The sequence below is a fragment of the Gorilla gorilla genome, chromosome 23 (assembly GCF_029281585.2).
Source record: "Gorilla gorilla gorilla isolate KB3781 chromosome 23, NHGRI_mGorGor1-v2.1_pri, whole genome shotgun sequence".
NCBI lineage: Eukaryota > Metazoa > Chordata > Mammalia > Primates > Hominidae > Gorilla > Gorilla gorilla.
The window spans coordinates 29369678-29379320 of record NC_086018.1 but is presented as its reverse complement, the minus strand read 5'-3'; positions in this window follow the sequence as shown (position 1 = coordinate 29379320).

The following is a 9643-nucleotide window of genomic DNA, read 5'->3' as shown; positions in this document are numbered from 1 at the left end:
TTCCCACTTGTGCCACACATCTCACCAAGTTACCCTGGCCCTTAGAAACACCTGAGTTTGAGACTCCTGATTTAGATCAATTCCCTTGTTTTACAGATGAGGAAACTGAATCATGGAGAAAGGAGGGGACTTAACTAGGGTCACAAAGACTGGAGACTTTGCTGGGCATGGTGGCTCATGCCTGTAATTATCGCATTTTGGGAGGCTGAGGCGGGAGGATTGAGACCAGGAGTTCAAGACCAACCTGAGCAATATGGTGAGACCCTCTCTCTACAAAAAAATAAATAAATAAATAAAAATAAATAAATAAAAAATAGCCTCCCAGCTACTTGGGAGGCTGAGGCATGGGAATCACTTGAGCCCAGGAGGTTGAGGCTCCAGCAAACTGAGATTGCACCATTGCACTCCAGCCTGGGCAGCAGAGCAAGACTCTGTCTCAAAAAAAAAAAAAAAAAAAATCAATGGTTAAAGGGTACAAAAAAATAGGATGAATAAAATCTATTTGATAACATAGTAGGGTGACTATAGTCAATAATAACTTAATTGTACTTTTAAAAATAAAGAGTGTAACTGGATTGTTTGTATCTCAAAGGATAAATGCTTGAGGGGATGAATACCCCATTCTCCATGATGTGCTTATTTCACATTGGATGCCTGTATCAAAACATCTCGTGTACCTGTAAATATATATACCTACTATGTACCACAATAATTTTAAAAAAATAAATAATTATTTGAGCTGGTAAGAATGGTAAGAGCATAACAAAGCAAAAACTGAAGACTCCAGCTGTGTCCCAAGTCCCAGTCCTGCAGTTTTGTTTTGTTTTGATTTTTTTTTTTTTTTCTGAGATGGAGTCTTACTCCCAGGCTGGAGTACAGTGGCTCGATCTCACCTCACTGAAACTTCCACCTCCCAGATCTAAACAATTCTCCTGCCTCAGCCTACTAAGTAGCTGGGATTATAGGCACATGCCACCATGCTCGGCTAATTTTTGTATTTTTAGTAGAGACGGGTTTTCACCATGTTGGCCAGGCTGGTCTCGAACTCCTGGCTTCAAGTGATCCACCCTCCTCGGCGTCCCAAAGTGCTGGGATTACACACATGAGCCACCACGCCTGGCCAGCCCTGCATTTCTTTTAGAGCACATGCCAGGAACCAGAAAACTAGGAATCCTTGTTCCTGATATGAAGGTTGAGAGCTGTCTTATGCGAAGTGCCTCACATAGAATAATATGTACCTCATATAGCACTTCCGATTGGGCTGGTGCCTCTAGAATCTTTTGTAACCTATCACTTCCTCCCCACCCTCACCCCAAGGGATTGTAACACACACACAGGTTTGGGAATCACCTGGCATTGAATATATTACATTCTCACCTAGAAAGATCCAGCTGTCAGAAAAGAAATACCCCAGGGCCTTTCTTCTTCACCAGTCAGAATTTTATTGTGGCATCCTGTAGGAAGCCTGCCCCCATTCCCCAGGCTAGGTCCTATCATATTTAACATGACTTCTGTAATTCCTGTGCTTCCTTCATCACAGCATTTAACACTGAATTGCAAACAACAACAACAAATAGCTGTCATTGATTAAGCATTTATGATGTGCATAATAATATTCTCATTCATTTCTATAAGAACCCCTTAGGCACCAGGCTTGGTGGCCGGCTGACTCCTGTAATCCTAACATTTTGAGAAGCCTAGGAAGGAGGATCACTTGAGCCTAGGAATTTGAAACCAGCCTGAGCAACTTAGTGAAACTCCATCTCTACAAAAAAAAAAAAAAAAAAAAAATTTTTTTGCTGGATGTGGAGCCACATGCCTATGGTCCCAGCTACTTGGGAGGCTCAGGCAGGAGGACTGCTTGAGCCGAGGAGGATGAGGCTGCAGTGAGCTGTAATCATGCCATTGCACTCCAGCCTGGGTGACAGAGTGAGACCCTCCCTCAAATAAAGAATCTCTTAGGCTCTGGGCTGTTAAGTAAATTTGCCCCAAATTACAAAGCTGGAAGTGGGTTCAGACCCAAGCTCCACCTCAGTTGATAGAATTTGATTTTCAGGCCAGACTCGGTGGCTCATGCCTATAATTTCCCACACTTTGGGAGGCTAAGGTGTGCAGATCACTTGAGGTCAGGAGTTCAAGACCAGCCTGGACAACATGGCAAAACCACGTCTCTACTAAAAATGGAAGACTTAGCCAGGAATGGTGCTGCATGCCTGTAATCCCAGCAACTTGGGAGGCTGAGGCACAAGAATTGCTTGAACCCGGGAGGCAGAGGTTGCAGTGAGCTGAGATCACTCCATAGCACTCCAGCCTGGGTGACAGAGCGCGACTCTGTCTCAAAAAAAAAAAAAAAAAAAAAAAAAAGGAAAGAAAAGAAAAGAAAAAAGAAAGAAAGAAAAAGAAAAGAAATTGATTTTCAGAGACAAGTGAGGCCCCAAACCTTGAGGATGCAGGCTGACTCTATCACCTTGACTCTCCAGGTTCTTCACATGAATCTTGCAAAGTCAGGTCTGCACAGGAGGGAGCTGGGGAGTCAACCCAGGAGGGAATCTCAAGGGGCTTGGAAGTGTTTTTGTGAATGTGGACTGTGGACTGCAACCTTCTGCTTGTATCTCCACCTACCCCTCACTCTAGCCTGGACCTGAGACAGATGACAATAAAACACTCCAAATTCCTGAGCTGGAATGGACCTGAGGCTCATTTAGCTAATAATTCTTTTTTTTTTTCACTCTGTCACCCAGGCTGGAGTGCAGTGCAGTGGTTCAAACACAGTACACAGCAGCCTCAACCTCTTGGGCTGAAGCCATTCTCCTGGCTCAGCCTTTCGAGTAGCTGGGACCACAAGCCCATGCCTCCTCGCCTGGCTAATTAACAAAAAATTTTTTTGTAGACACACGGTCTTGCCATATTGCCCAGGCTGATCTTGAACTCCTGGGCTCAAGCAATCCTCTTGTCTTAGCCTCCCAAAATGCTGGGATTACAGGTGTGAGCCACCACACTCGGCTATGATTCTTCTTTTTATTTATTTATTTATTTTTATTTTTTTGAGATGGAGTCTGTTGCCCAGACTGGAGTGCAATGGCACGATCTCGGCTCCCTGCAAGCTCCGCCTCCTGGGTTCACGCCATTCTTCTGTCTCAGCCTCCCAAGTAGCTGGGACTACAGGCGCCCGCCAGCACACCCAGCTAATTTTTTGTGTTTTTGGTAGAGACGGGGTTTCACCATGTTAGCCAGGATGGTCTCGATCTCCTGACCTTGTGATCCGCCCACCTCAGCCTCCCAAAGTGCTGGGATTACAGGGGTGAGCCACCATGCCCGGCCCCGATTCTTCTTTTTATTTACTTATTTGAAACAGAGTCTTCGTCTGTCACCCAGGCTGGAGTGCAGTGGCGCAATCTTAGCTCACTGCAACCTCTGCCTCCTGGGTTCAAGCGATTCTCGTGCCTCAGCCTCCCGAGTAGCTGGGACTACAGGCACGCACCATCACACCCAGCTAATATATATATATATATATATTTGGTAGAGGCTGGGTTTTGTCATGTTGGCCAGGCTGGTCTCAAACTCCTGGCCTTAAGTGATCTGCCCCCCTCAGCCTCCCAAAGTGTTGGGATTACAGGCATAAACCGCCATGGCCGGCTCATAATTCTTATTTTAAATCTAAATTTTGAATTTCGGAATACTGTCGTTTTAAGCTCCTTTCCCCCACCAATCTACTTACCTCCCACCTCCAGTAGAAAACGCCTCATAAAAGCAGCACTCGTCGCCCCACAAGCTGTCTTTCTCCATTTCTAGTCCAGCATATGAAATCAGATTATCATATTAAAGCTTCTGGTATGTATGATGTGCAAAGACGTTCTTCTCAGTGCTATCTATAATAGCAAAGAAAATGAAAAAGGACACGACCTAAGTGTTCCACAGGAGAAACTGTTAGAGAATCAAGATCAAGATGCAACCAATCATCCAGTCGGGAAGCTTTGCAGCCCGTGAAAATAAGATTTCTTTAATATTTACTTATTTTATTTTTAATTTTTATGTAATGACTTGAAAGGTACTCATGATATTATGGGTTCTCTATTGCTTTTCTTTTCTTTTTTTTTGAGGCAGAGTCTTGCTCTGTTGCCCAGGCTAGAGTGCAGTGGTGCGATCTCGGCTCACTGCAACCTCCGCCACTGGATTCAAGCGATTCTCTTTTCCTCAGCCTTATGAGTAGCCGGTATTACAGGTGTGCGTCACCACACCTGGCTAATTTTTGTATTTTTAGTAGAGACGGGGTTTCACCATGTTGGTCAAGCTGGTCTTGAACTCCTGAACTCATGATCCACTCGCCTCAGCCTCCCAAAGTGCTGGGATCATAGGTGTGAGCCACCACGCCCGGCCTCTCTATTGCTTTTCAAATGACAAAAGTAACTAGTTGTGTTGTAAAAATAAAACACTATATAAGTGTTTTTGTTTTTGTTTTTGAGACAGAGATTCACTCTTGTTGCCCAGGCTGGAGTGCAATGGCACGATCTCGGCTCACTGCAATCTCTGCCTCTCAGATTCAAGCGATTCTCCTGCCTCGGCCTCCCAGGTAGCTGGGTTTACAGGCATGTACCACCATGCCTGGCTGATTTTTGTATTTTTAGTAGAGACAAGGTTTCACTATGTTGGTCAGGCTTGTCTTGAGCTCCTGACCTCAGGTGGTCCACCCACCTTGGCCTCCAGAAGTGCTGGGATTACAGGTGTGAGCCATCGTGTCTGGCTCCTCTATTGCTTTTCAAATGACAAAAGTAACCATTTGCGTTGTAAAAATAAAATAAAACACTATGAAAGTGTTTAAGATAAAAAGTGAAAGTGGCCCCAAAACACACTTACCTACAGTCCCAGTGTTAATCTGCAACATATTCATAATATACTGCTTCATTTAAGAAGCAGGAGAGGGCAGGTGTGGTGGTGGGTGCCTGTAATCCCAGCTACTCACTTGGCTGAGGTAGGAGAATTGTTCAAGCCCACAAGTTCAGGTTGCAATGAGTTATGAACTCATCACTGCACTCTACCCTGGGCGATAAAGTGAGACACTCATTTCTTAATGTAAAAAAAAAAAGCATATATTCATTAGTAGTATTTTTAACAACAGTGCACTGAAACTGAAAAAAAAAAAAAGTCAAGCTGAAAATATACCAACATTTGGCCAGGCACAGTGGCTCACGCCTGTAATCCCAGCACTTTGGGAAGCTGAGGCAGGTGGATCACCTGAGGTCAGGAGTTCAAGACCAGCCTGACCAACATGGTGAAACCTCATCTCTACTAAAAATACAAAACTTAGCTGGGCATGGTGGCAGGCGGGAGGGTGAGGCAGGAGAATCACTTGGACCTGGGAGGTGAAGTTTGCAGTGAGCCTAGATGGCGCCGTTGCACTCACTCCAGCCTGGGCGACAAGAGCAAAACTCCATGGAAAGAAAAAAACAGAGAGAGAGAGAGAAAAAGGAGGACGAGGAGGAAGAAGAGGAAGAGGAAGAAGGAGGAGGAGGAGGAAGAAAGAGAGAAAGAAAGAGAAAGAAAAAGAAAGAAAAAGAAAGAAAGAAAGAATATACCAACATTTTAGTACTTCTATTTAAGTGGTGAGACACTATGGATAATTTATTATCGTTTCCTCTGCTTTGCCTCATTTTCCAAATTATATTTGATGGACAAAATAAACATTAAAAAGAAAAATAAGGCTGGGCACAGTGGCTCACGCCTGTAATCCCAGCACATTGGGAGGCCAAGGCGGGCAGATGGCTTGAGCCCAGGAGTTTGAGACCAGCCTGAGCAACGTAATGAAATCTTTGTCTCTACAAAAAATACACAAATTAGCCGGGCGCAGTGGCACACGCCTGTAATCCCAGCACTTTGGGAGGCCGAGGCGGGCGGATCACGAGGTCAGGAGATCGAAACCATCCTGGCTAACACGGTGAAACCCCGTCTCTACTAAAAATACAAAAAATGAGCTGGGCGTGGTGGCAGGCGCCTGTAGTCCCAGCTACTCGGGAGTCTGAGGCAGGAGAATGGCGTGAACCCGGGAGGAGGAGCTTGCAGTGAGCCGAGGTCGCGCCACTGCACTCCAGGCTGGGCGAAAGAGCGAGACTCCGTCTCCAAAAATAAATAAATACATACACAAATTAGCCAGATGTGGTAGCATGTACCTGTAGTCCCAGCTACTCGGGAGGCTGCGCTGGAGCGCGCAGCGGCGTGATCTCGGCTGACTGCAAGCTCCGCCTCCCGGGTTCACGCCATTCTCCTGCCTCAGCCTCCCGAGTAGCTGGGACTACAGGCGCCCGCCACTGCGCCCAGCTAAGTTTTCTTTTTGTATTTTTAGTAGAGACGGGGTTTCACCGTGGTCTCGATCTCCTGACCTCGGGATCTGCCCGCCTCGGCCTCCCAAAATGCTGGGATTACAGGCGTGAGCCACCGCGCCCAGCCGAAATCTCTGAATTCTTGAGAGAAAGAGATCTGGTCATTTCAGTGGGTGCCCCCGGGTGTGGTGGCTCACACTTGTAATCCCAGCACTTTGGGAGGCCGAAGCAGGCAGATCGCTTCAGCCTAGGAGTCTGAGACCAGCCTGGACAACATGGTAAAACCCCTCTACAAAAAGTATAAAAGTTAGCCAGGTGTGGTGGCTGACACCTGTGGTCCCAGTCACTCTGGAGGCTGAGGAGGGAGGATTGCTTGAGCCAAGGAGGTGGTAGAAGCTGCGGTGAACCGTAATGGCACCACCACACTCCAGCCTGAGTGACAGAGCAAGACCCTGTCTTTAACAAAAAATAAAAATAGGCTGGGCTTGTGCTCACGCTCACGCCTGTAATCCCAGCACTTTGGGAGGCAGAGGTGGGCAGATCACCTGAGCTTAGGAGTTGGAGACCAGCCTGGCCAACATGGTGAAACCCTGTCTCTATCAAAAATACGAAAATTAACCAGGCATGGTAGTGCACACCTGTAGTCTCAGCTACTCGGGAGGCTGAGGTGGGAGGATCACTTGAGCCCCAGAGGCAGAGAATGCAGTGAGCTGAGATTGTGCCACTGCACTCCAGCCTGGTTGGCACAGCAAGACCCTGTCTCAAAAAATAATAAAAATAAAAATAGCTGGGTGCAGTGGCTCACGCCTGTAATCCCAGCACTTTGAGAGGCTGAGGTGGGCGGATCACCTGAGGTCAGGAGTTCGAGACCAGCCTGTCCAACCAGTGAAATCCCATCTCTACTAAAAATACAAAAATTAGCTGGGGGTGGTGGCGGGTGCCTGTAATCCCAGCTACTTGGGAGGCTAAGACAGGAGAATCACTTGAACCTGGGAGGTGGAGGTTGAAGTGAGCCGAGATAGCATTACTGCACTCCAGCCTGGGCAACAGAATGAGACTCCATCTAAAAAAAAAAAAGAAAGAAAGAAAGAAAAAAAATTATCTGGACATGGTGGCATGTGCCTGTAGTCCCAGCTACTCAGGAGGCTGAGGCAGGAGAATTGCTTGAACCTGGGAAGCGGAGGTTGCAGGGAGCTGAGATCATGCCACTGCACTCCAGCCTGGGTGAAAGAGCGAGACTCTGTCTCAAAATATAAAAAATACAAACATTTTTAAAAATAAAATAAAATAAAATAATAAAAGTGTGTGGCACCTACTCTCACTTGCTCCTGTTTTCACCATGTGACTTGCCTGATCCCCCTTTGCCTTCTGCCATGATTGAAAGCTCCCTTAGTCTTCGCCAGAAACTGGGCAGATGCCAGCATCATGCTTCTATAGAGCCTGCATAACCATGAGTCTATTAAACCTCTTTTCTTTTCTTTTCTTTTCTTTTTTTTTTTGAGATGGAGTCTCAGTCTGTCACCCAGCCTGGAGTGCAGCGATGTGATCTTGGCTCACTGCAACCTCCACCTCCCACGTTCAAGTGATTCTCCTGCCTCAGTCTCCCGAGTAGCTAGGACTACAGGTGCCCGCCACCACACCCAGTTAATTTTTTATATTTTTAGTAGAAACGGGGTTTCACCATGTTGGCCAGGCAGGTCTTGAACTCCTGACCTCAGGTGATCCACCCACTTCGGCCTCCCAAAGTGCTGGGATTACAGGCTTGAGCCCCCGTGCCTGGCCTTTTTTTTTTTTTTTTGAGACAGAGTTTCGCTTTTGTCACCCAGGCTGGAGTACAATGGTGTGATTTTGGCTCACTGCAACCTCCGACTCCTGGGTTCAAGCGATTTTCCTGCCTCAGCCTCCCGAGTAGCTGGTATTCCAGGCACACACCACCTTACCTGGCTAATTTTTGTAATTTTAGTAGAGACGGGGTTTCACCATGTTGGCCAGGCTGGTCTTGAACTCCTGACCTCAGGTGATCCGCCGGCCTCAGCCTCCCAAAGTGCTGGGATTACAGATGTGACCCCAAATATTTTGTCCCCACAGCATCTCCATTGCCCAGCACGGTGCGTGGCACAAATAAGACACCCATAAATACTTCTTGAATGAATAAATGAAAAAATCATTTTGGCTCTCAAATTGTCAGACATTTCACTAACCACCATTAGAGCTAACCCAACATGGGAAGGACCTAGTGTTTTTATACACTGCTGTTGAATCAAATGTCACTCAGGAATCTCACCTAAAAGCTTAACTCATGCGAGCACTATGACCTTTTTTTTTTTTTGAGACTGAGTCTCACTCTGTCACCCAGGCTGGAGTGCAGTGGTGTGATCTTGGCTCACGGGCAACCTCCAGGAAGACCTTCAGGCACTTCTGGACATTAACTCTTTCTCTGTAACGTGCAGCTGATTTTCTTCAGTTAGACAGTTGCCTTTCACGTGTATGTATGTGTGTGGCCATGTTTCCTGCCCCCGTGTCACCAGCGATACCTTGACTCTCTCTCCTTCAGGTAATCAGGCACAAAAAAGAAAATCCTGGGGTGGGCACGGTGGTTCACGCCTGTAATCCTAGCACTTTGGGAGGCCGAGGCGGGCAGCTCACTTGAGGTCAGGAGTTAGAGACCAGCCTGGCCAACATGGTGAAACCCCGTCTCTACTAAAAATACAAAAATTAGCCAGGCATGGTGGCGGGTGCCTGTAATCCCAGCTACTCTGGAGGCTGAGGTAGGAGAATTGCTTGAACATGGGAGGCAGAGGTTGCAGTGAGCTGAGATCATGCCACTGCACTGCAGCCTGGGCAACGAGAGCGAAATTCCATCTCAAAAAAACAAAAAAACAAAAAAATCCTCCCAGGTTAAAGTATAGAAATACAAACAATTACATATGAGGACTTTTTTTTTTCCTTTTTGTGCCTGATTAATGAAAAGAAAGAGTGTTAAAGTCTCTGCTAGTGATGCAGAGGCAGGAAACATGGCCGATGATAAACCGTGGCCTACTGGGTCCCTGTCGGGCCCTGAAGACCACAGCACAGAGGGGCTGAGATAACTTGGACGGAGCTGGGAAGCAGGAACTGCTGAGCCTCTCCCTCCTGCAAGATCCTTGTGTAGCTGAAGGAGCTAGGCCTCCGTGTGAGGTGGAAGATTTGCCCACTCCTCCCAGTCATGAAGGAAACCCAACTGTCGAGAAAGAAAAGGGGTCCAAGGTGCTGGAAAAAGAACCTGGCTGTTGGAATCAGGGAGACCTGTGCTCAGTTTGGACCGCACAACCTTCACGAGGGCAGGCGTG